The sequence below is a fragment of the Passer domesticus genome, chromosome 1 (genome assembly GCF_036417665.1).
Source record: "Passer domesticus isolate bPasDom1 chromosome 1, bPasDom1.hap1, whole genome shotgun sequence".
NCBI classification, from domain to species: Eukaryota; Metazoa; Chordata; class Aves; order Passeriformes; family Passeridae; genus Passer; species Passer domesticus.
Window position 1 is genome coordinate 8333825 of NC_087474.1, and position 25400 is coordinate 8359224.

A 25400-nucleotide genomic window follows, 5' to 3' on the forward strand; every position below is an offset into this window, starting at 1 on the left:
TGCCCTGTAATTTTTTAAACATTAAGCTTTGAACCCATGTTCCTCAAATAAGAAGACATTTGATTTTTCTTGTATATGTTACTTGCAAACATGAAAAGGAAAAAAAATGTGCATGAGCAATCTTTAGGCTCCCTGTTTGGTATCTTCATTGATTCAGTACATAGCAAGAGATGCAACACATATGTCTAGACCTAGCTTAATTGCTACAAAGAAATTATTTTTGTATTGTTTTGTATTTGCTCTTTCCCAGCTATACTAAAACAACACCAGTGGATGGTAACAGACAGTATCATAAACATTTTATACTTTATGTATAAAATACTATGCATTAATATTCTCTACTTGTCTCCTTTAAAATCTTCTTTAGCAGTAAAAGAGGCAATATCATCCTAGCTGGACATCAAGTAACTCATTAGTGCAATGAAGGCAGTCTGCTTCTGGCTTGTTTTAGACCATCTTGTGACTCAGACAATCTCATCTTGTTGGTTTACACTTAATTTGCCTCATTATCTTTTCAAGCATAAAAAGATGATAACTTCTTTGCTACATAGAGACTCTGGACATAACAAAACACTCCCCACAAACAAAAAAAAAAAAATCTGGTTAAGATGCTTTTAGTCTGTCTTTGCTGTGAAAACCACACACAAAAAAAAAATCCAGACCACACTGTCAGGATATTTCTCATTTCTCCTTTGCCTTAGGCCAAAGGCACCTGGGCTACTGAACAAGTAAATTGTCCCTCACCAATGACCAATTTTAGAGTTGTACACCTTTGTGGCTGTTGCTTGGGCCAGTTTAACTGCTCTTTAGCTCTAGCCTGAGGATATGCCTGTTCCTGCCTCCAGTCCTCCTCCAAGAATCCTCAGCTTAACATAAAGAAAGCAAGGGAGTGTGATGGTCCAAAAAAAGAAAAAAAGTCCCCAAAACAACTGTCTGGGAAGCCAGAAAGATGGGGAGAGGGAGAACAAGTTTGTGTTCTTGAGGTACCAGCAGAGCACACACTGAAAGTACCGTGGGATGGGAACTTCTTCCCTTCAGAAAGATGGGAAAGGTACTAAAATAATAGTAATATCATTTTTCTGGCTTAGCCAGGCTGGTCCATTCTCATGAAAGAAAGCATATAAAATATCCAAATAATTGAAGATAGCTGAAAAAAAGGGATTTTTTACTAATCTGTCCAAAGCTGCCAGATGATACTCCTCTAACATAAACTTCTAGTTTCCATCAGTTAAAGATTTTGTGTTTTCCTGAGCTACAAGCTGTAACCAGACTATTGTATTTATCAATCTTTGCTATATCCTTCTGTCTTGAATTTGTCTAATCTTTTCTTAAAACTCCTTAAACATGTAGTATCCTGTATCAATGAAATCCTCAATTTATTTTGCATTAGGAATTAAAAGTGCTTTCCTGCTGCCTAGCAATTTCATGGTGCCCCTGCTTCTTATTCTGTGGTAGCAGGGGATGATCAACTCCTTCCTATATGCTTTAGGTCATGTATAATGCTGTACACACCTTTACATCTTTGCTGTTCACACCGCTATGCACATCACGAAACTCCTTTTTCCACAGGATGAAGAGATTTGGTGCATTCAGTCTCTACCTGTACAGAAACTGCTCAATTCCCCTGTTCAGGCTGGCACCTTCTCTGCAGCTCTTCCAGTTCTGTCACATCCAGCTGGAGACAGGGTAACAAAAGCTGCACAAAGCTTATGAAGCACAGGAACATCACAAGTTAGAGCTGGAAGGTATTTTCTTCTCTGTTCTGTTCCTTTTCCGGTAACTCCTTTTTGTCTGATGAAGTTGCATTTTTACAAGCTTCTGGGCTGTGTGCCAGCATGATGTGAGATGACTTGATGTTTTTAGTATTATTCTTCTAAACTCTGACTTCTCAGCAGTCGTGTGTCCTGTGGGATAGCTTCCCGGGAAAGAAATGAATTGGCCATGACTGAAGTGTCAGTGCTACCTGTGTACCAGCCACCTCTGCTACAGATATCATCTCAAAGCAAGTGTTGCTGCTCTGGAAAGGTCCCTGTGGGAGAAGGCAGGTCCACACCATGGCTGAGCAGCTGCATTAGACACCACAGTATTCTAATGTAATTAGAAAACAGCTGGGAAGGAACAGTCAATTGTTTTTTGGCAGTCACGGCCAATTTTGCACCAATGCAAATGATGAATCAAATCCTGCAAGTTTACAATATCTGCTGAGAGCATAATAGCAGAAGCCATGCTAATGATTTTAAATCTTGTTTATGCCATTTTTGGCTGATGGACTAGTCCCCTGTCCCCAAGAGGCCACCAGTGTGAAGGAATTCCCACACACTGCACCATAACACCTATGGGCAGGCGAGAGGAGAGCCATTCAGCAGGGTATGGAAATCAGGCAGCCACCTTTCAGCCACAACTGAACATAATGTTCAGTTCATAATTCTTTTCTGGAGCAAAACCCATGCTGTTGAGCCATGCATTACCCAGCCTCGACAAATAAACATAAAATTTTCAAGAGAGAATAACACAAATTATACCTTTACTACCAGGCTGCTCCTCCCTGACTATCCAGCCCAGTCCACCCACTATACAGGAATGCATCAGAAAGAGTCATGCAGAAGAGTGTTATTTCTTTAAACACATTCCTCATGCCAGTTCTTTTAACAAATATTTAGTTCTCTTAAGGCTATCAAATACAGCCTGTAAACCATCATCTGCTCCTAAATATGTGTAACTTTACTACCTCAGTGATGATGATAGGAGCCACATCCTCTTGCTGAGGCCCCCCATGTGATCTTTAGAAATTATTGCATGTGTCAGCTGGGATTGAAAATGCTTCATAGGAGAATAACTGCTAAAAATATATTTTTGTGTTTGTAGCAGTTCCTGTTGACATGAACAAATGGAAACCACTTAGCAATGTTTGCATAAGTGCAAACTTTGAGATAAAGATGTTAGAAACAACATTTCAAAATGGCCCTTTGCCCTTCTTGTTCTGGCCCAAAAATAGCTGCATGCAAGTCTTGAGACAGCAGTACTTTTGGCCAGATAGTCAATAATTTTAATAGAACTAGCATGGGACAGAAATGCCATCCAAAAATGGATTCATGTTTAATCTGGTAATCTGATCCCATATGGCACTTTAAAGAGTGGGAGGAATTAGTGTTTGCTGCTTAAAGAAATTACCCAGAAAATGACTGCTGAAGACAGACCAAATAGTACCTCATCAGCATTCAGTGTGAAAAAGGCAAACAACACAGGAACAAGAGAAGTTAAAAGGTGAGCCAGCAAAGAAAGCCAAAATTTGTTCCTGCATGGCTGGGAAAGGGATAACAATCAGATGATAAAAGCAATCTCACAAAGTACTGGATATAAATAAAGAAGAATTAGAATAGGAGGGTAGAAGACAGTTTAAAAACTAACAATAAGGCAAGCTCCATCCTCAAATGCCCATTCACCTTCTCTGCAGTTCTGAGGTGTTAGGAATGCAGAGTTTTGTCCCATAGTTATTCCTAATCATACTAATAAGAGAAGCAAAGGTCTGGGGCACAAGAATCACAATGACAAACTTAGTTCTGACACTTCAGTGCTTAAGTGGGCTTTATGTCACAGTTTCAGGACACATTTCTGGGAGGCAAAACAAGCCAGTGTGGCTCTTTCTACCTTTGTCCCTCAGTCCTGCAATTGTTTGTCTGTGTGACCTTGTGATGAACTACATCAAGAAACTGAACTTAGAACCAATCCTGCTAAAGAACTACAAGACAGGACTGAGTATAGTTTTAATAGAGCTGAGGTCAACCAGTTCATCTATAGCCCTGCAAAAAGTGGCAGTGGCACAACTGAGGAGCCACCCCTGGAGTGAACAGTTGGAGCTAAATGGAATAAACAGATGGAGTTGAAGGGGAGAAAAGCGGGAACAGCTCACGCTGCCTTTGATGCCAAGAGCGACGTCCGCAGAAACACAGCCTCAGAGCTCCCAGTTTGTGCTGTCTCTGGAAGTGTGTTCATATCTGCATAAACACAGTAAATACAGCCTTTGTGCTCAAAAAGAATTGTAATGGCCAAAGAATAAAAATAGCTGAGGGATGAAGTGTGATGAACATCCAAAACACTTCAGATTTGGGCAGGCAGAACAATAATGCCATGATGCCTTTTCTGTTCTTCATCTATCAGGAGGCTCAGCTAGCCTGACCTGCCCCATGTTGGCAAACCTCCTTTCATGATGCTGACCTTTCACTTGGCCCGCCCTCAAAAATCCTACAAGATATGAGGAGCCCTTCTCTTTTACTGAAATTAAGGAAACTGAAAGGCACCAAAACAATGGCTAGTGAAGCTGCAGATAAACCAGCACATGGTTTGTGGCTTGCAAATGTATTGGGTGCTTCTATAACTTGACACAGAAGTTATAGATGTAGCATAGGTTAAAAACCAAAGAAAAGCTATTTTCGCCCTTCACACCTCTCTGGAAAAGAAAGCATTTAGCAGAACAAAACGGTTGTTGTAAAATGAAATAAGATGTGACTATTCCCATATGGGGATTACACAAAATACACCCCTAAAGAATTATTCTGTTGCTTACTTCTGGGGCAAGAATACAGGATTTATCTGTAAAACCAGCTCAGACCAGGGCAGTGCAGTGGCTAATGAAAGCCATGCCAATATATGTCCAAATCCTTTCCTTTGTGTCACCAGTTCAAGCACACCAATTTGTGACAGAGCTCTGAAATGAAAAATCACAGCCCAGTGCACAGAGATAATATAGACAATAACTAAGCTTTTGCTGCGTGCTTATGCACACATGCAACACCCAGCATTCAGCTCAGACAGAGCTTGGCTGGCTCACCAAAGCCAAAAGCCCTGAGATAGAGTCCAAATTTGGGGGGAGAAAAAAAAATAAATCCCTTATGTGCAAGCTATAAATAAAAAAATTCACAATACTTTTCGACTTTTATCCTGTGGTTCTGAACAGACACAGGCACTGGGTTCTGCCCCAATGTCCAATGTCAGGATTAGTGCTATGATATTACATCCTTCATGGATATAATTTTCTATTTATATATATTCTTGCTTTAGATAATATTTTATTTATCTATTTTCTCTGGGTATCAAAGCAGCAGCTATTAGCTCTGCACATTTTAGAAACTTCTTTGATGAATGAAAAAAAAGAACCCTACCACATTTACGAGAACAGTATTTACTCACCAAGGGGGTAAATCAATACAGGTGTCTGTGCACGTTCAGCCTTGCCTGCCCCTTCATACAATTTTCTATCTGTGACATGCAAAGCTGCAACAGAATTTTGGGGTACCTTTCACTAAGGACTGGCCACTTCTGGCAGTTCCCCCACTCTCATGCCACACCAGACACATTTACATGATTTTACATTATATAGATTAAGGCAGAAAGGTTATGTATGATTTGCCAGGCTGGATTGAGCCAGGCTAGAGGCCTTCCCTAATTAAAAGCACCCAGGTATCATCAGGGACCTCTTCCAGGCTGTACTTGATTTCCCTTCTTCCATTTCCCCTTTCCCTCCTCTAAAGGCCTTGTTTAACTCTTGCAGAAAAAATGACAATAGGTGAACTGAGCTGACATAAAAGCAATTTCCTTACACTCACATTCTTTGTACTCAGTTCATCCAAGATTTCCTTATTTCACCCAAGAGAAAGGCAAAGAACACGTTCCTAAAGCCAGCATTTTATTTGCCCAGCAGTCTATTGGGTTGTGCCACTATTAGAACATCCAGCTCACTAACAGCAGTGTTCACTTTCCATCAGCTTTTGCAATAAAGTGTTTATTGACAGGTCAGAAAGGAAAAATGGCTGATTGAATAAACCAGAGCAACTGTAACCATAATCCTTTGCTGAACATACCCCAGAAGTGTCCTTCACATTCTGCAGTGTGATTAGGAATGTCAATAAATTATGGGTATTATTTCAGGATTTGGCTAAAATAAGGATGATATCCTGCCTTTTTTGACTGCAGTATTTTTTTTTATGGTCCTTAGATTGTGTCCCTTGTTTGTGTTCTTTCCTGTTCAGGAGTTCAAGTTCTAATAACATTCTGTGTGTCAAATAGAAATATCACCACTTTGCATCCCTGAAAGGAATCACATCAAGAAATCAAAAGGTTAAACTCTATTATCTGGAAAGATCAAGTTCCCCTTGTACTTCTGCAAGCTGACTGCTTTTATGCAAGTGCACATTATCACTTAATATGAAAAGCACAGCCTAGAGATGGGACAGGAGATGTGCAAGACATGTCATGAAAAAGTTGGAATTAATGGATGGGTCTCATCAGTCTCATCTTGTATTTGTGATGAAGACAGTGCAAAGTGAATATACACCTTTAATAAGAAAGGGAATGTCAAAACCATGACAGTTATAAATCCAAGGTCAACTGTAGCCTTCAAGGAGTTTTCTTAAGCAGTAGTGATGGATTCCCAAATTGCTGAAAGTTTTACATAAACCAGCTTGACATGATATTACCACATGTTTCACAGCATAAGAATGTCAAGGCTTTCAGCACATCCATCTGAAGGAGATTACAGAACCTTGGCCTCATTCTCAGTAGCCATGTTAGTGAAGCCATGAAGGGGTTGCCAAAAACGGGAATGCTAAATTTTGCAAAGCAATGGCCATCATTTTCTTTTATAAACAACAGCTTAGTCTAAGCTAAAACCCACAAAACTCTTGACAATGTTACCAGTGACTTTCAGAGAAAACTCATAACATCCTTTTCATCTTGGAGGCCATGTAAGCATCCACACCTTCATACACTGGAGAAGTTCAGCAGCTTTCAGGCTAGTATATAGCAACTAGTTAACAATTTAGAGCAAACCTACACATTTCTTTAAAAGCCAATGCAAAGTCTACTCTAAAACAGCATTTCCAGGGTTATTTTAGGTGGGTACAATATAATCACTTTCACAGTTTAACAGCATATGTTTTGCCTTCAATCTCTATATAGTCTCTCTGAGAACATAACCTTACATAACTCTTTTTAAAAATTATTATTTTAAAGATGATCCCTGAAAAAGCTTTACCTTGTTCTCCAACAGCTCTCTCAGTGATTCCCAAAGTCTCTAAAATCCAAGTAAAGTCTCAAGCTTTCAGGGAATGACACAGCAGTTCAGAAAAGGTTTTCCAGAAAAGAAACCTTCAGGCTGCAGGCATTAAGCAATGCTCTTTGCTTCAGTTCCTGTAACTTCTTCCAGTTTCATCTTCCTCCCCAAATCAGCCATCATTATCTCTACACTGTTAACACTGCAGCTCATTAGTTGCAGTAGTGGGCAACCTAGCTCTGTATTTTTCTCCTTCCACTGTTTTTCCATTATTCTCTGCCCATCCAAGTATATTTATTCATTTCTAGGTCTTCTACAGGAGTTCACTCATGCCAAATCAGAGGACAGATGTTAGATAGCAGAGCAGACAGATATACAGAGGTATTTATATGTAGGATTCCTCCCAATTTCCTTTATGAGAAAAATTTTTCCCAGCATATATTGGAAACTAAACCAGGAAAGCAAAAATACAAATATTAATTCTGCAGAATTACCAGAACAGAGCATTTACACATGTACTGTGGCTCATACTGGCATCAGTTATAGAACAGCACATCCAAGAACTGCAGCATGTGTCATGGTCTTATTTCTAGCCACAGATTCCAAATTTTAAATCTGGTCTGAAAGACAATTTCCGTGGGGAACCCATCTCCTACTTGAAGGAGCACAACTTTTGGTGCAGCCTCTTTTCAGGGGACCTGATCCTTTGCTGCCTTGCCTCGATATTGATACTTTTGCACAAAAGGTATAACGTGCTACACTTCCCGCTGTAGCACTCACTCCACTCTCCTCTCCTGCTGAGCAGGTGAAAATGAACAAAGAAGCTGCAAGGATGCAGCACTATAAATCCTTACACTTGTATTTCCAAATTGTTTCTATCAGAAACATAGCATTTAAAAGTCCTAGTAAAGAATAGGTTATTTTTAAAGACAAAGAAATTACATTTTTTTGGTCAACATTTCAAAAATTCAAAGGGTCCTGTACAATTTTAGTACTATTTTACATTTGATGAAATTCTGAAAATAGTTACACCTTTAAAAAAGCCCAATATTATTTGCTTTAATCAAGTTTTTCAAACATTTCCTTTCTTGGAAATATATTTTAGAGTTTTGGTTGAAGGAATAACAAAAGTACCCTTTCCTTGTTTGACTTCTCTCTTGAATGAATTTGATCTTCATTCCACCTACTGTGTCCCCTTTGCTTCTCCTTGAAGCTCCTAAATGAGCTCTGGAGTGATCATGGGAAGGGGCTTGCCAGGTAATGGCAGCCAGAGGCAGCAGGGGGGGCTCACACATAGGGTTACTTTGCTGGCCTTGCATATTTTCATCTTCATTTTCACTCTTTACTGATGGTAATGGCAGGAGACAGATTTTCCATAGCAGTATTAAACTTTGGAACCTAAATTTTCTGATAATTTTCCTTGGAATTTCTGTACATGAATGCTTTTGATGATAATTTATATCTATTTTTTGCATTGAGACATTCATCAGTAAATCTCAAAGCACTTTAGAAAGGAGATCAATGTCATTATCATCATTTTGAAATTAGCTTACCAAGAGATTATTATTTCTGGTACAACGTGATTGCTGTATAAAAGCAGTATGAGTGCAATGGCATTTGCCTTTGTGCCATAATCTTAACACTGCTATCTAAAGACTTCTTCAGCCAAATCAGAGTAAGTCTTAGTCTTTTCTTCTATCTTGAAAAAAAAAAAAACCCTCACAAAAACAACAAAGGAAGGATTGAAAGAAATATGAGCTTTTTGACTAAAGGAAGAAATACAAGTTAACATTACTATATATTTTACTTAAATCCAGACATATAATTCCAAAAAGACTGACAGACATCAAAAAGAACCACGTTCACTAAAGGAAAGCTTTGCTGCTTGAAAGCTTGCTGAGTCCTGTCCTTCACAGAAGGGGCTTCACTGATATATTGTGGAAAAACTGGCCCAATCTTGAATAACACTGTGTTTTCTCTCTCTAGACAGAGAAAAAACAGAAACCTTCAGAGAATTTAATGCTAAAACGCCATATAGAAAAGTGTTTGCTGTTTGCCATTCTGCTGCAATGCATCCATGACAGAGCTTAAATGTTACCCTCACAGTGCAATGCAAAACTCAGGCGAGCCCCAAGACCTCCTTGCAAGAAAGGGAAGATGAAAGGAAAACAAATAAGTAACAACAGCCAAAGGTTCTCTGAGCAGTATGTTCTTTTACAAACACCCTTAGTATAGCACAGATCTGCACTGAATTTTTGCCCCTTTTTTTTTTTTGCAATAAGTGCATGAGAAAAAAACATTAAAGAGAAACCTATAATGGTTAGTCAGAAATTATAATTTTTGCACTGCCAAAAGAAAAAATGTGGACAAATTTGTGTTTTGAAATGAAGAAATATGTATTGTAAATAAAAATGTGTGTGGGGTTTAATAACTTGACTATTTTTACCATTCAAGCATCAGCCTCAAAACAAAAAGCACACAGAGCAAGAGAAAGTTCTGTAAGTTTTTCAATATTCTTCATTAGACTCCATCATTCACAGCCCCCAGAGTGAACTGCATCATCAAATCAATTGCACCAAAGCCTCCTCTGATTTATGAAAGGCCTCACCATGGAGTTTTCATATAGCAGTTATTTAAGCACTGAAAAGTCTCACCTATAGATCCTCAAGTAATTACACACTGAGAAAGCTCAGGCAAAGCAGACTTTCAGCAAAGGGAGGCCACTGTAGGAACAAAAGCCTTTTTACAGCTGAAATCAGGCATGTATTACAGGTTTGTGTTTTTATAGGGCTGCATTAAGAGCTGAGCCCCAAGACTAGCACAAAATGAGAGCAAAGGGACTTTTCCAGTGATAAATCTGAAGAGATATAAAGGCATTTCCAGGACCATCACTATGATAAAATCCAGGTACAGATTTTTCCTTTACAACTCTCTGTTTAAATAATCATTTGGTGACCTGTGATGGCACACATAGTTATGCATATAGTAGGTGCTACAATACAGTTCAGTTTGGATTTTTATTTTTAATGCTCTCAACACCTTTATTTCCCACCCCCCCACCAGCACAGTCAAAAAGAACAGCCAAGTTTCAGCTTACAGAGGTAGGATCTGCTGCACTCCTGTTTATGGGATTTGGGCAGTGGATTTCCAGGGGAGGTTTCCAGCCTACACACTCATGGACCACTGTGTCATAATGGTCTGGTAAAAAGAATGCTCATCCCTTTTCTCTGAAACCTGTCCTTCAAACACAGCAGAAATGGAGCTTTACCCACTCTGCAATTGAGTAAAAACAGCATCAACATCCTTGTCTTCACCAGTGAAAACTGTTTTCTCCCTTTCCTTCCCCCTATCCAAACTCTCTAAAAAATGAGTTGGATAAGTGAATCAGCCCTTACCCCATCAGAGAATGGAAAAAGACCATGTTTATATGCTTTATCCCCTTTTAAAAAAATTAATACACAGTTTATGACCATCGACACATTTACGCTCATTGTTAGGAGGGTGGGCAAACAGAAATTTTCAAGATCTTTGCACCAAACAAACATAACCCCTCTGGTCAGCTCCAATCAATTCAGATGGCAGCTGTACACTCACTGACATTTTTGGAAAAAACGGCTGTATTTTGTGACTCCCAAAGAAATCTACACCCTCCCAACAGCAACACCTAAATCAATCTACTCTGCTTCAGAGTAAGCTGAAAAATAGTTACACATCATCAAGTTATATAGAAATATATTTTTATATACATTACATCTCTACCAAAATGCAAAAGTAATTTTAGTACAGAAGAGTGAGCTATTGCATCTCTGTGATGCACTTCATGGGGGCAACTCATGTGAGCACAGTCACTGGGCATTATGAAGGCACTGGTTTAGTTCTTACCTCTGCTGCTTATACACAGTGATATATTAATAAAATTACCATTTCCCTGATGTCCCAGGACCTACAGCTGCTTTCAGGTGTCCTATTGTTTACAATTATTCCAAGTAATTAAATATCAGAGACTGGGTGTTTCAAAGATGTATCTTTGGTTAAAATCTACCAAACAAAGCCCCTCAGCTGCTGCATCCTAGCCATTATCAAATAAAATCTTAACCTAGGCCCCATTTGCTTAGAAAGCACATACTAGTGCATTGTGGGGAGATTGGGAGGAAGATGAGGTACTCAACAGGAAAAAAAAAGCTAAAAAGATCTATAACTGCCTGCAGGTGGGCTTAATAAGACATCCTTGAGTTTTAGCCTGCATGAAGGCTAAGAACTAGCATGCAGCCAACCTGATTTGAGTTAGCAGAACACTTTTATTTTATAATATTTTTTGAATAAAACATTTTGAATGAGATTTTTTTAGTCAAAAGTAAGAGAAAGCCAGAATTAATATTGCTATACTGAACAAAACCCCTTCTTGCAAACTGAAAAGGGAAGGTATTTTAAAATGGTAAAACACATGAATTTGTGCTGTACTTGTGCTTATAAAGACCATTGTCTTCTCCTGGGTCACCTAGCAGATGCTCTGAATGTTTATGAACATAATGTCCTTTGGAAACTGAAACCTCATGTAGTCTTAAGATAGGATTTTCAAAAGATTGAATCCCTAACTCCATTTAGGATCTTTCCCATAAACCCTAATCCTAACTGCTTGATGGGGCTTTTCCCTGGATACCCTCTCTTTACTATTTTTAAACTATAAAGGCAGCAGAGCTGAGGTTTGGACTCATGTAATAGAACTCAGAATAAAAATGCAGCATCTGGTCACCAAGGTTTCGCTCTCAGAAGTGACTGATTTGCCATTGATCAATGTGCAATTTATCTTGGGGAAATCAAAATGACACAGTATTTTCCAACAGGCGTGACTCACTCACCATTTTCTCCCAGTGAACTTTCAGTGGCAAAATCATCATCAGGTTTGGCACTGGGTGTACTGGCTTTCCTGAGCTGCTCTTCCTGCACTGTTAATGACCTGTGCTTGTGTTGTATCACACCGAATGGCTGTGCCACGAGGCTCCCTGTGGCCTGAGGGATGCTGTAGCTCCCCAGCAGCACATCTATTACCTGATGTCAGACAGCACTGTCTCCAAGAGCAGCAGCATCCATCAGCAGCCACGAGTTAGGGAAAAAAGCAGCTGTTTCCAAATCTTTTTGATATGATGTGCAATGCACTCAAGCAAACCTCCCTTCCTGTCCCCTGGGATATATTATAAATATTATGAATTTGTATTATTAATACTGTATGAGTGTTGGAATATTTACTGTAAGAGTGGGGCCTTAACATTTGTACAACTCAAGTGTGTCTAGGGAATCTCTCACTAAGTGCTGATATGCAACTGCTTCTAGATAAGTGTAAATATCACAGGACAAGATTTCATAACAGTTTAGAACAGAAAGTAAAAAAATCTTGTATTATCCTACAGGGCTGATGCTGGAAAGAATGCAGCTGTATGACAGGCAGCTGAGGGTGAATTTTGACAGGGCATTAGGCAGCCAGTGTAGCAAGAGTGTAATAAGATCGTTAACGAACAAGAGATCAATAGCCTTTTAATTTCTCCACCTGAAATACTGTAAAATGCTCTCCCTAACACGAGGTTTTTCAGGGAAGGATGTCAACTACTCACTAATCAAAGCTACTTTCTGCAGCAGTGCTGCACCTCACAAACCGCCCTTGAAGAAAGTGTTCCTGATTTACTTGTGAATCAAATTGCTCTCACAGTCCAATGTGGGATCGCTGTAATAGGAGAAAGCAACAAGGGAGGACACCTACTGATACATTACTTTTCTATTTTATTAGCAGGAACCGTGTTAAAGCCAATTAAATTTCATAGAACTGAGATCAGTTGCTCTCTTCTGGAGATTCCTGTGAAGGTTTAAAGCTAAAATGAAGAGTCTCCCACAGAAACCGTTAATTATAATTGTTCTTAATAAAGAGGGAGCACAAATGCAACCAGAATTTGAAACTAGTGCTGCTGATTTGGCAGGTCTACTAATAAAGTTTTGTCTGTAAATCTGCTCTCAAAACTGACTTTAATAGTCCAGTAACATCCAAGCTGCTCATCACAAGCAAGGCTATTTTCAGATTTCCAGTGCACATTAATGTACAACATTTTTAGTTAACTAGAAATTTCTGTGAAAACTTGGTATTAAATATTTCCAGCTACCAGGACCAGGAAATGGTCATTGAAATGAATTTTTCTCTTTTTGATGCAAAGCACAGACTGCCTTTCATAATTACTTATGAAACAGGTATATTCTCAATTGTTTGTAGTTTAAAGTGTTCAAGAAAACTAACCTAGAAGTGACAAAACTGAGCCTCAATTCCTAAATATACAGTTCATTATTTTGGAAATAACAACCTTTTTCATTTTATTCAGAATTGAACACCCCCATTTAGTCAAATTTTCCCCTCTTCCCCCCTCCCCCCAAATGAAAAATTGCATTTTCCAATTTTTTGAAAGCAATTATTGAAAAACATGATCAGCTGTTGCTCCAGCCATCCTTGTCAAATGTTTCATGGCTCACTCAAAATAATGCCCAAGAGAAGGAAAAGCCAGACTACGCCAATATATTATGACCAAGGTGCCTGCAACAGCTGCAAAATTCTTTCTGCCCTCAGCGTGCTCCAGCTTTTCAGTTTTTGGGAGCTGCCACCCACCTTCTCACACATTCCAAGTCATCACTTCAAACAAACTCTCCTATAGTTTCAAAAATCAGTCTAAAAACCCCTCTCACTTTAAAAATTGTGCAGGACTTTGCTTCTATCACCACCACAGTCTCCCTCTCTTCCCCTTTTTATTTCCCAGTTTGTTCTGATAATTTTTGATCACTTTCTGCTCTGTGGCACAAGTTCTACAGCCTTACACTGGAGTCTTTCAACCCAAACCTATCTGCCACATCAGCCTCCTCTTTGGATTTCAGCCACTTAGACCTACCCCACCCTGCTTTGTCTTGGTTTCCCATCTCTTTCCTCCGCAGACTTTTTGCTTTTTTCATTTATATTTATGTGTGTGTATATATATGCATAGAAAAATAAATATACAGAGATATCTCAAATAAATATACATTGATATCTTAAATAGTCTGATTTTTTTTTCTTGTGGAAAAAACATTCATACCATTAGAAGAGTTCAGAAAAACATTCTGCAGCTACCAATTCTAACATGTGAGTGGTGGTGAGTAGAGGTGTAGTGTCCCCTTTCTGCTCTGTCATAATCTTATTTCCCCTACACAAAGGGTTCACACTGTAGTAGTCTGAATGTACCATGCAGTAGTATGAGCTCCCCAGCTGCCACCTTCTGGAAGAACACGTGCCACAAACTGCTTTAAAATTGGTTTCTATTTATTCATACATTTGGCACTTTGAAGCTGTGATATATAATTTAATACAAAAATATAAAATCAATACTGATTTAGTTCCAACTATAAAGCAAGTTGAGCACAGATCAATTTTCATAACATGCTTATAATCATTTAAACACCAACTGATGCTTGATAAAAAAATCTGAGAAGCATTTTGCTGGTTTCTGGCTTATGGAAATAGATTAATTCTGTGAGATAAGGACTCTGCATTCAGTAAAACAGAGCCTTCACTCTACAATCCTCTTCCTCCCCAACACTGCTCTGTCATGGTCACTGTACAAGAAGCACCGGATTAGGGCTTGTCAAAGAAATATTACACTCCAGCATTTTATGCAGGATTAGCAATTTTCAGTTCCAGAAGCTTTCACAGAGCTGTGGACCTGAAATTACATAATCCCAAAAAAAGGCTCGATTAGGTGGGCCATACAAAGTTTACTTTTTAGGGCTGCCAGGGACAATATGGGTCAGCCTCTGCAAGCACTGCCAAGACTCAGTGACTCTATTTAATAGAGTAGCTGCACTATTTAATACGAATTGATAAAATGTAGACAACTGGGCTGCTTTCTGGGCAAATGGACCTATTTTCATGGGGTTCCAGTCAGTTCTTGTTAAAGAAATAATCTGAGTACTAATAGAAATGCATTCCATTACACTTGGGAAAGCCTCGTGAGTTAGGTCCAGAGTCAGGTCCAGTGGGGACCACCCCGTTCTCAAACACATCATCAGCCTGTAACTTGCTGCATCTGCTGCTGTTAAACAGTCCTGGGCTTCTGTGACATCCCTGTGCCTTTTTGGGCTGGATCTTCTCTCCAGCTGACTTGGGACATGGAACCAGAATCAAATTCACAAGGGAATATGTGAAGGAAGATGCCCAGAGGTAGCTCATCATCTCTTGCTGCAAAAGGCAGATGGTTGCACCTCTGAGCCAGGTGGCTCAGATTTAAAATTCACCCCGATGGTGAATGTGATGGATGCCTGAGTCGTGTGAGGAAAGGGACCCCCTGTTCACCAAGATGAGCAGAGACAGCAAAAGGTTCCAATACTTCGGGGCTGATTTCTATGACAGCACGAAACACTAACCCCCAATGCAGTAACTACTCATCATGTAGTGAAAACTCAGCAATGGTGAGACTAAGACTTTTTTGAAAGGGTGACTGTCAGGGCCTTACTGGGTCACCCCAGCCCTGACACACAACTCTGGATACATGGGCAAATCTCTATACACTCAGTGGCCCTGCAGCAGGCAGGTCTCCTCTTCCCAGCCCTCTCCCTTCTCTACCCTTGCAGTAGACCTCTGTTTGCAGCCCCTGACCCCTGCTTCACCTGTAGTGCCTGACCCGGTGTCCTGATTTCTGCCACTGGAAAGGGGAACAGCCTTTTTGGAGAGATCAGAGCCAAGATGAAGACCTCCAACTTGTCATTCATCTTTTTAGTAAAGCATACAACACAACACAGTCTGCGAACAAATGAACCAGCTAATGGTAACTTTGGCAGAGCGAGACAAATTTCAGATCCTTTCTTCAGCAGTGTTTCATTTTGTGCTAATATAATAAAGGATTAGTTGCCAGAGGAGGTGCCATTCACTTTTGGGTAAACTTGGATAAGTGACAGCTAACTGAAGTCTATAGCTGCTTCAGACTTTATGAGATACAATTAATCAGACAGCCTGATAAAGAGTCTTCCATTTCAGACCAAGCGGCCAAGCTCAGATCAGGGAAAGGGAAGATTTTGCATAGGCAAAGTCTTTGCTAGAAACCAACATTGCTCCATAAAGAGGTGTAAGCTGTGGGGAATGGAGCAGCCCACAAGCCTCTTCTCCCACTGTTTCCTGAAGCTTTAAGTGTGACTCTCTATACTTTAATTAAAAAAAATTGAAAATCTCTCCATACCCTCAAATCCATGATATTCATCTTTCCCTAGTAAACTGCATTTTGATTTGCTCTGGGGACAGAAACACAATCAAGAGTAGCAATCATTTCCCTCTTGCATTTTTTTATTTTGATCTTATTTCAGATTAAAATAAGAAACACCTTCTTTAAACCAAGAATTTCAAAAAAGAGATGTCACTGCTGCAGTGATGTCTAGTGACATAGATATTTCTTTACATTGAATTGTATTTATAGACCAAAAATTATTATCTCACTAATGTATAACTGGCCTAAAGAGGCAGCTCAGCAAAATATTTTGTTAGTGCTGACAATTTACAAGTTTCTCATATTAACAAATGAAGTTGTGTAGAATTGTGTGAAAGCATTTTTAGGGTCTATTCTGCTTATCTGCACAATAAAACTCAATTTTATACATTTCATATCATCTAAAAGATGTCAAAGTCCCTCACAAATTAAACTAATATTCCAGCTGGAGAGACAAAAACTAATTCCTCATGGAAAGTCAGCATTGGTTTAACAACACACACAACTAAATAGGAAATCATCTTGTACTCTCATACCTGCTTCTGCAAAACATAATAAAGCCCTAATGAATGGAAAAAGATGTGTTTGTTGGAGTGCAAGGGAAGTAGTTAAGATAGTCTGTTGAAAATATGAAATAAATTGAGATATCAACACCAGTAAAAATAAAACACTTCAGCTGTTGATGACTTACCAGAATCAACACCCCCTTCTAAGAGTCAGATTTTTCCAGCTTGGAGGGAAAATAGATGAAACTTCAAATTTTTGTGGGATTTCTTCTCCCACCGATACTGGGGTATCCCAATATGAGCCTGTAATGAGTCACACTTGGAAGAGGGAGGCAGCCCCACAAACCTTTCCAAAGTGGAGGCAGCTGGGGGCAGAGCAGGGGAAGTGCAGCAGCGCCTTGGCTGGCAGAGGGATGTGAGTTATTTTGATCAAAATGGGTATTGTCCTTTCCTGGCTTTACAAACAAAGGGGAATCCAGGACTTAGATTTGTATCTGAGACCTTGTTCCTCATGGTCTGCAGGATACATGTTCCAGAGTTTTCAGCTCCAGTCTTGCTTGTTCCATCTTTTTGGAATAATTTCTGAACTACGTAATTATTTTCTCTAAATTTGAACAGACCTGCAGTCTTTGTTGAGAGTGCATTTAGAATGTGAGGTTTTTTTGAAAAGAAACATCAATCTCCCAGAGGATGACTATTTGCTATGGCAAGCTAGATAATTCTTGGTAGCACTTGTATATTTCAAACATTTTCATACTTAAATAGTTATTTATAAATGCATTTTGTTCTTTATTGACTTTGCTATTTTCAATTAAACTCAGCAATATTAAAATCAGGTTTTTTTCAATGTTACTTGCCCTTTTTGCAAAATTAAAATTTAGGAAAAGAAAGAAAAAGCAAACTCTCAAAACTTTGTTTTTCAATGTATTAAATTCATACCAATCATATGGAGGGCAGTCGATTAATGCCATAATCATTCTCAGAATGTCTGTGTTTCACTTAAAGTGCACCACACAGAACTTAAACATTTAAATGCAGAGCAAATATTGTCATATAATTTCGTTTCCTAAGCATCAGTGTGACATTTTTCACCTCTAAATAATACAAATGAATCCAGGAACAATCTGCTTATAAATAAGCATGAACCTCTGGAAGCCCTGAATGATGAGCTACCACTACAGGCAGTGGATGTGTTTTCACTCACAGCACTAGGGGCCTGACCTAGACCTTGATGAGTAATGTAATTCCCTGTGTACACAAAACAAAACAGAAGACGAGTTAGTGACTGGAATCAAGTTCTGTGTCATAGGTTGTCTTAGGAAATGGCATTTTTCAGTTCCTTCTCTTTTTGGGTGTTCAAGCCATACCTCTCTTTCCTTGTTCTTTTTATCTCCCTCTTGAATTGTATTTCAGAATCAGAAATGTTTTGCTCAGTCTATTTGAAAAAGAGTTGTCTCTCACAGCTAAAGTTGTCTCCCACAGCTACAAATCCACATTTGACCTTCACACTGCATTTCAGTACTGCACTGCTTCATTTTTCACACATAATCTGATTTCATTATACAGGTCAGAATTACTCATAATGAAAAGTTGAACTAATAACAAGGGGCACTATTGATGCCTCTTGTCTCCTCATTAAAGCACAAGATTTTGGTTTATGATAAATGGAACCATAACCAAATATACATGCATAGGTACCATCAGAGATTTTAGATTTTTCCCTTTTTTTTTTTTTTTTTTTTTTTTTTTTTTGCTTTGTATTCTAATTTTCTGAATAGAAAGTAATCAAGTTGGTTTGTTTAGTTCTATTTAGGTTGCAAAGACTTTCATTTATCTGTTTGTGTAAGATGATCCGCTCCCAATACAACAGCAGCAGCACATTTTTTAATGCACGGCTCTGCATGAAAACAGAGCACAAATCCCCAGCTCTCCACCCACTGTGCAGTGGAATCTGTGGGTGACAAAGTGCAGTCAGAAAAGCACATTTGCAGCCTGTAACAAAACAAATGTTATGATGGAGAAGAGAGGAAAAAAGGAAGCAATTTTTAGAAAAGGTTTAAACCATCATTTACCCTAGCAGGAGGATGTGCCTAACTTGCCACTTTAAGGCTTTATTGATTAATAAGATTTGAGGATACAGCATAGTAAGAAAAGTTTCCTTCCTTTTTTAAAATAAAAATAACTTCAAAAGATGGTACACAGCTATTCAAAGTTGCTCACATATTTGCTTTGGGATTGAAATGAAGCCTTTGAGCATCAGGAATCCATTCCAGAGGGAATGAAAGATGTATTTTGATTTTTAGACTTGCTATTGTACTTTTAACACATCTTTTGGCAATAATTCAAGTTCTTATTAGTTAAAGTTGGAAAGACTTGCTTATCTGTGGTTGAACAGACCAAAGCTGAGAGGCCAGTGTTCCTATATGCTGCTGTGGAAAATGAGATGCTTACTGTTTGGAAAATACAAAACAAGGCTCCAGACCTGCAGTTGACTCAAGCCAGGAGCCAGCACAGATTGCAGTCAATGCCATGATCTGAGGTTACATGTTATTTAAAAGCTATGGTTTTTATTGACCTGAAAAGAAAATATAATTATGTGTGTAAATTGTAAATGATTTTTACATGAAACCCCTGATCTTTATTGTCAGTGTACATCTTTGTCTGAGAGAAGGTGTGACTGGCAAATCTAAGACCTCAGTCTTAAAAAAATGGCTTTAGAATAAAAAAAATAGGTATAGAAGAAAAATGTATCATTAAATTCTCTAGCAGTTGAAGAAACAAGTGTTTTCACAAATGGATTTAGGAAAAGCAAATTCTAATGCGACTGCCATTGCCCAGGCTAAGTTACAGACTTGCCCTGATGGAAAGCTGAAGTCAGAGAAATCTAAGACCAAAAGAGTTTTCATTTCTTCCAGCTATATTCTGTTTCACTTATTATTTCTTTTATGTCATGTACTAGAAAGGACTCCCTTTTTTTTCCCCACAACACTTTCATTAAAAGAGAAATAAAAAAACCCAACCCAACAACAGTAATTCAAAGCTCAGACAAAAAAAGAAAGGATGCCAGATATCAAGAATGAAAGAATTTTTCCTTCTTTCCTTCTTAAAATGTCCTGGTTAAGAGTTCAAAGCCATTTTTTTTCCTTATAGGCTAAGCTAGAATAAAATGCCATGCCCAAGATTTGAAGTACAATTTTGAAAGTACATGCAGAATTCTAATTAGCAATAGCAGGAGAGACTGCATACCTAAGAAAAATATTGTTTTTCTTCAGAGTCACTAGCCTTTGCAATTTTCATTCTTTAGAGAATGTGGATCAGAATTCAAACCACAATAACTAAGCTGCATTTTCCACCCATTTAATGTATAGACACTGACCTAGACCTATTGTTTTCACCAAGGATGCAGCCACATGCAGCTGCATCCTTGTCGTGTGGTCACAAGCAGGCCAGTAACAGAGCTGGGAAGTTCAACAAAATCCTCTGCCCCAAAATAGAGCATTGCACTCATTAGGCAGGACAGCATTCCCATTTGTAAGCAGATCCTTGTGATGCTTCCAGTGTTGCATAAGAAATAGAGAGCAACCAAAGTATCTTAAAAATTTGAAGACTCTCCTTGCATTGAAATGAAAATGGAAGAAATAAAAAAAAATACTGTCAAAGAATAACTAGTGATGTGCAGAATTTCCTTTGTATTAAACTGAGATGGCATAAACCCATCATGATGGCTGTCTCTCTGCTATATCATTTTCACTTACCAAACCTGATCACTCTATATAGAAGTTGATATTTTCTCTCTGACATTTAAAATAGTCCAGCCTCTTACTAAGGGTCTACACCAATTTTTAAATCATAATACTTCCAAGTGCCACAGGAAAGGGGCACATTCTCAATGCAGGAATCTCTTAAGTGATGATCTGTGGTACTAAGGTTGTTTGCTGCACCATGGACTTTACAAGGGCCATTATTTGTAAAAGCCCCCCATGGCCAGCATTCAAATTTCAGCTATCGATCAGTATTGAGTCCTTGGGGAAACATAATAAACAGCAGAGTTAAATAGAGGTTTTTAAGAGCCTGGGATTTGGGTTATGCCCTAATTATGAAGTTTGAATTTGTTTCTGTGTCTGGCTGTGAAAACAAAGCCCCATGCAGGCTACACTATTACAATCCCCACCAGCAGTAGAATGAGCAATCTGCACATTTGCTGTGACTCTGTGAGTGTTGTATCACTTCATAAAGATGCCTGTCATTTCTCAAAAGATACAAGAGCATCCTACAAGAAACCTCCACCACTCTACTTCAGATTATTTTCTCTTCTGGAACATACTAGAGCCTCACATGCTCCAGTATACAGACATGCTTTGGGTGACAACATACATTTAAGAATGGTTACTGCTTGCATCCCCAGCTTGGGGGTCAGTGATTCAAAACCATTTATGGATTCAAAAAAGAACTGTTTGCACTGTAAATGCTGGTGAGCAGCCCAGTATGAAGGACTGCTCTTAAAAACTTTCATAACATCTCTCATTTGTAGGGTTTATTTTATTCCTTTGGATATTTTGGCTGTTGTGCTATTAGCTTTCTGTTAACACAGGAAGTAAATTGCTGTTGTGCATTAAAGCAACCAAATTTGGCTATTTGAATGCTAAAATGACCAGCAGTTTCTGTTTATTTCATAGCTGATTAGAAATCTGCCTTTTGCACCAAAGCAGTATTTACAGGGTATTCATGTAGCAGACACACAGTGTAATCTTCTTTCTCTGCAGCTGACAGCACACAGAGATGTTCAATGTAAAACTCAATGATGTACAAAGAATTTGACTGCTATGAGATAACTGGTCCTTTTCTTAACCCTCTCCTGATGGATTATGGGAGGCAGACAAAATAGGGATCTGCTACCAGGCTGATAAGTCATTTCTGTTCTCTAAAATAGGAAAGCAGGGCCATATTAAAGGTGAAACCATTTATAAATATAGTCCTGTGGAGAAGGAGATGGACCAAAGGTTGTATGCGATGTCTGAGTACCTATTAAAAGAAGCAGGAACACAAAAACTGAACTGATCAAAATATGCCTGTTTGTATATGCCCATTAATTCTGAGACAAACTTTTGAAGAATACTAGCCAATATATTCCAGCCTGAGAAAAAGAATTGGGCTAAGTTCACAGCAAAGCACTTAAATAAACCACTTGATTTTCAGAGGATATTTGAAACTCAAATACAAAATATAATTGCCTACCTTTAGGCCTAAAATAATGAAACTGCTGACAAAATTACAAACTCTCAGCAGCCATGAGTTCAAGGAAGGTCAAAGATTGAAACCAAACATCCACACACAGGTGATAATTATTTTTTCTTTCGCCTCCACCCCCATGTTTCTATACAATGTCATATGTGATCCAAACTTTTACAAGTGCATAATATTGTCTTAGGCACAGCCATACCTGACACTTAGTGAATCTGATGGAGAACTTCACTGTAACTGGCTACTGCCCCTGATTTTAAACCTTCTTTTGGTGGAGGTTGTCACAATAATATAAATTTTCTCCTTTAGAAAAGTCTGCAACACCGGCATGTGTTCATTTCTCTAGGATTTAAGGGTGTTAATGAGATGGTATCTCCCCAGAAAGCTTTATATATTTACTCTTGTTATATGCACTCACAAGCACATGTACACGTAAAGTTCTGATATATTGTATAAGATTTTACTTTGAAATTGTCCTTGCTTAAAAGCATTTAATCCTTGAAAAAACCCTTGTGATGTTTATTTCAACACAATAAACAATGATGTTATAGGAAGTTGATTTTGGGTGCTCACTTTGGAGGCCCACCTCTGGCAGTTATAGCAAATTTTTCATTAATTTATTTTCTACAATTTTACAGAGGAATGGAGATACTGAAAGTGCCATAACAACCACAGAAACTGGGGCAAGCCCTGTTTCTAAGTGAAAATGCAATAAAATAATTTATCAAAAAAATATTTTTATAAAAATACTATGAAGAAAGTTATATGGGTATGCATTGTGATTCTGCATTTCTCTTATCTTCAGTTAAACAGCTAATCTCCTTACTGCTCTGTTCAGGATGGTAGAATTGAGAGAGAGACCTTGAAAATATTATTTTCAATGTAAATCTTACTGTAAAAATGCAGAAAAAGTTCTCTGTCTTGATTTTTTCATAGAAGCCTGTTCTGACAAAACCTTTATATTTTACATCTAACACTTTTTCTTAGGTGCTCTGATTAAAAAGGACAAACTTCCTCGACACATTTTCTTCTCCACAGGAGCCAGGGTTTGTTTTAGTTTCAAACTTCACTTGAAGCATCAGACATCAAACCTTTGCCCTAGAAATTACAGGCTGCACAGACAGTTTCTGAAGGACGTGCAGGAATTTTATTTGCATGTTTTTTTCTGTTTCTAGTATTTTGCCTTTACTACAACCAAAATAACCACTGTGCAGAGAATGTGCCAGCATAAATAAAGGGAGCTGGAGTGATTAAGATCTAAGCTGATATTTACTGGATATTTAAATCCATTCAGTTTATTATTAAAATAAATCTGGTGACAGCCACCCCAAATTTCCTTTTTAAATGCTCGAGGTAGTCCCTTTCAATTCTGATTTCTGATTTCTTAACATCATCTACATCTGTAAGACACTTGCATGAGAGTGAGAAGAGACAAAATTCTTTCTGTGAGTTGGAACATGGGGTAAATAATCAATAAAAATCTTCCCTCTGCCCTCTATCAGGAAGGATAGTCCTCATGGTCTGACTCCTCTGTTGGAGAGACAAAAAGGCAGTTTTGGTTGTTACTTGGTGCCCAAAAGCCAGGTAGGGTCCTAGAAGCAGCAGGTTTGGGAGCCAGTCATGCCTTCTGTTGCCCACACTGACTGACATGCTACACACGCAGAAGAAATGTTTTAGATATTAAGATTACAGTGACAAGTGCTCAAAAATTAGAAAACACCAAAATCCATCTAGCTCATAAATATGTATATTGCTCCTGTTCGTTAATTACATGATCACAGACCCCTTTTTCACAAAGTCCTCAGCTGGTGCTCTCTGAATGAGCAACTGCTGAATATTTTACCTCCACTATGTAGTTTTTGCACTAAGCCTTGGGGATAAAGTGAGAGAAGGTAACCTGCATTGCCCATGAAGTCAAAATACTTGAGGAAATGATTGCTGTGAAGTAACTGAGCATGCTTTTGGTTTGCTCAGGTGGGGTAACTCTTCTGTAACCTACCCAATTAAGTGATTCCTGGAAAGTATCAGCTGGTCCCAAAAGGGGTTTCCTGGGACTGATACTGGTCCCATGCTGTTCAACATCTTCCTAAGCAAACTGGCTGATGGAACTGAAAGCACCAATTTTGCTGGTGACACAAGCCCAGGTGGTGAGAAGAATGTGGCAGAAGGGTGACCCACCTTACAGACAGCCCTGGACAGGGCTGGGACAGTGGGCGAGGGAGAACAACATGAAGTTTAACAAAGTGCAAGATCTTGGGATGCCATAAGTGATGATCCCAGCACACACCAGGTCCTGGTCTGGGGAGCAGCCTTGTTGAAGGGGGTTGAAGATCCTGGTGGGTCACACCAGGAGTCTGCAGCAACAAAGGCAAAGCAGCTGTGAGCTGCATCCCCAGGGCAATACTGACAGAGACAAGAGCTGTGATCATCCCACTCTGCTCAGTGTTTACAAGCTGCACCTGGAGCACAGCCCAGTTCTGGTCACCACAATTCAAGAAAGACACAGACTGGAGACAGCCCAAAGGAGGGCCACAAAGGTCATCAAAGAGCTGGAGAGGCTACTTTATGTGGAAAGATTTAAGAAGAGAAGGCTCAGGGAGCACCCTGTCAGAGTGTTCCAGCACTTACAGGGCAGAAAGAAAGAGGATGGAGTCTTTGTCTTCACAAGGGGTCACATGGAGAAGACAAATGGCAATGGGTACAAGTTCTAGGGGAAAGGTTTCATGTCAATATAAGAAAGAAATTGTTTACAGTAAGAACATTAACCGGAACAACCTCCCCAGGGATGTGGTGGAGTCTCCATTGCTGGAGGTTTTCAATATGTGGTTGGACAGGGGGCCAGATAATGTCATCTGGGTTCCCTTTCCCATGGAAGGATAGACCAGATGACCTTCCCAGGCCATTTCCAATCTGGGCGTTTTAGGCAATTGCAATGGTAGACAGTGCTGCCATTTCTCCCTATGCATTAAATGCCTTGAATATTTTGGTCTTATTTATTCCCTAGAATTAAATCCAAGTGATAAAATAAAGACAGAGGTCTATGTAGAGGCAGGTAAATTAAATTAATTTGGGGGAAAAGAGTAATTAATGAATCTGTTTTAATCTGAAATGCTAAGACTTTTCACATGAAAACATATTGCTGTTCAATGTTCAATGAACACAGAAAGGAGTTTTTATGGGAAGAGATAATTGTATAAAAGTAATTCAAAAGAAAAAAAAAACAACAAAAAACTAAAACAGCTTCAAACTAGTAAATACAGGTTGCCAGTTTTTGAAGACTTAGAGCTGTCTTTATGAATACAAAAGTGTTATCTATATGCAATTGAGATTATTACTGCTGAACTA

The 25400-nt window shown here is 38.8% G+C and overlaps 1 protein-coding gene and 2 long non-coding RNA genes across 5 annotated transcripts in view; 1 reads left to right on the forward strand and 2 right to left on the reverse strand.

The window, feature by feature from the left end:
- Positions 1–25400, reverse strand: part of PTPRN2 (protein tyrosine phosphatase receptor type N2) — a 630571-nt gene that overhangs the window by 159602 nt on the left and 445569 nt on the right. The window lies entirely within an intron of this gene.
- On the forward strand, positions 914–11117 carry LOC135278649 (uncharacterized). Its single transcript, XR_010346119.1, has 3 exons — positions 914–1051; positions 1570–1745; positions 9837–11117. It is a non-coding gene; the product is annotated as an uncharacterized LOC135278649 (long non-coding RNA).
- Positions 1739–17083, reverse strand: LOC135278590 (uncharacterized). Of its 2 annotated transcripts, XR_010346060.1 has the most exons (4): positions 17000–17083; positions 5188–5271; positions 2729–3995; positions 1739–1915 (listed from the first exon to the last, which is right to left on the reverse strand). It is a non-coding gene; the product is annotated as an uncharacterized LOC135278590 (long non-coding RNA). The 2 variants fall into 2 exon arrangements; XR_010346079.1 differs by lacking the exon at positions 5188–5271 and having other exon boundaries at positions 17000–17081.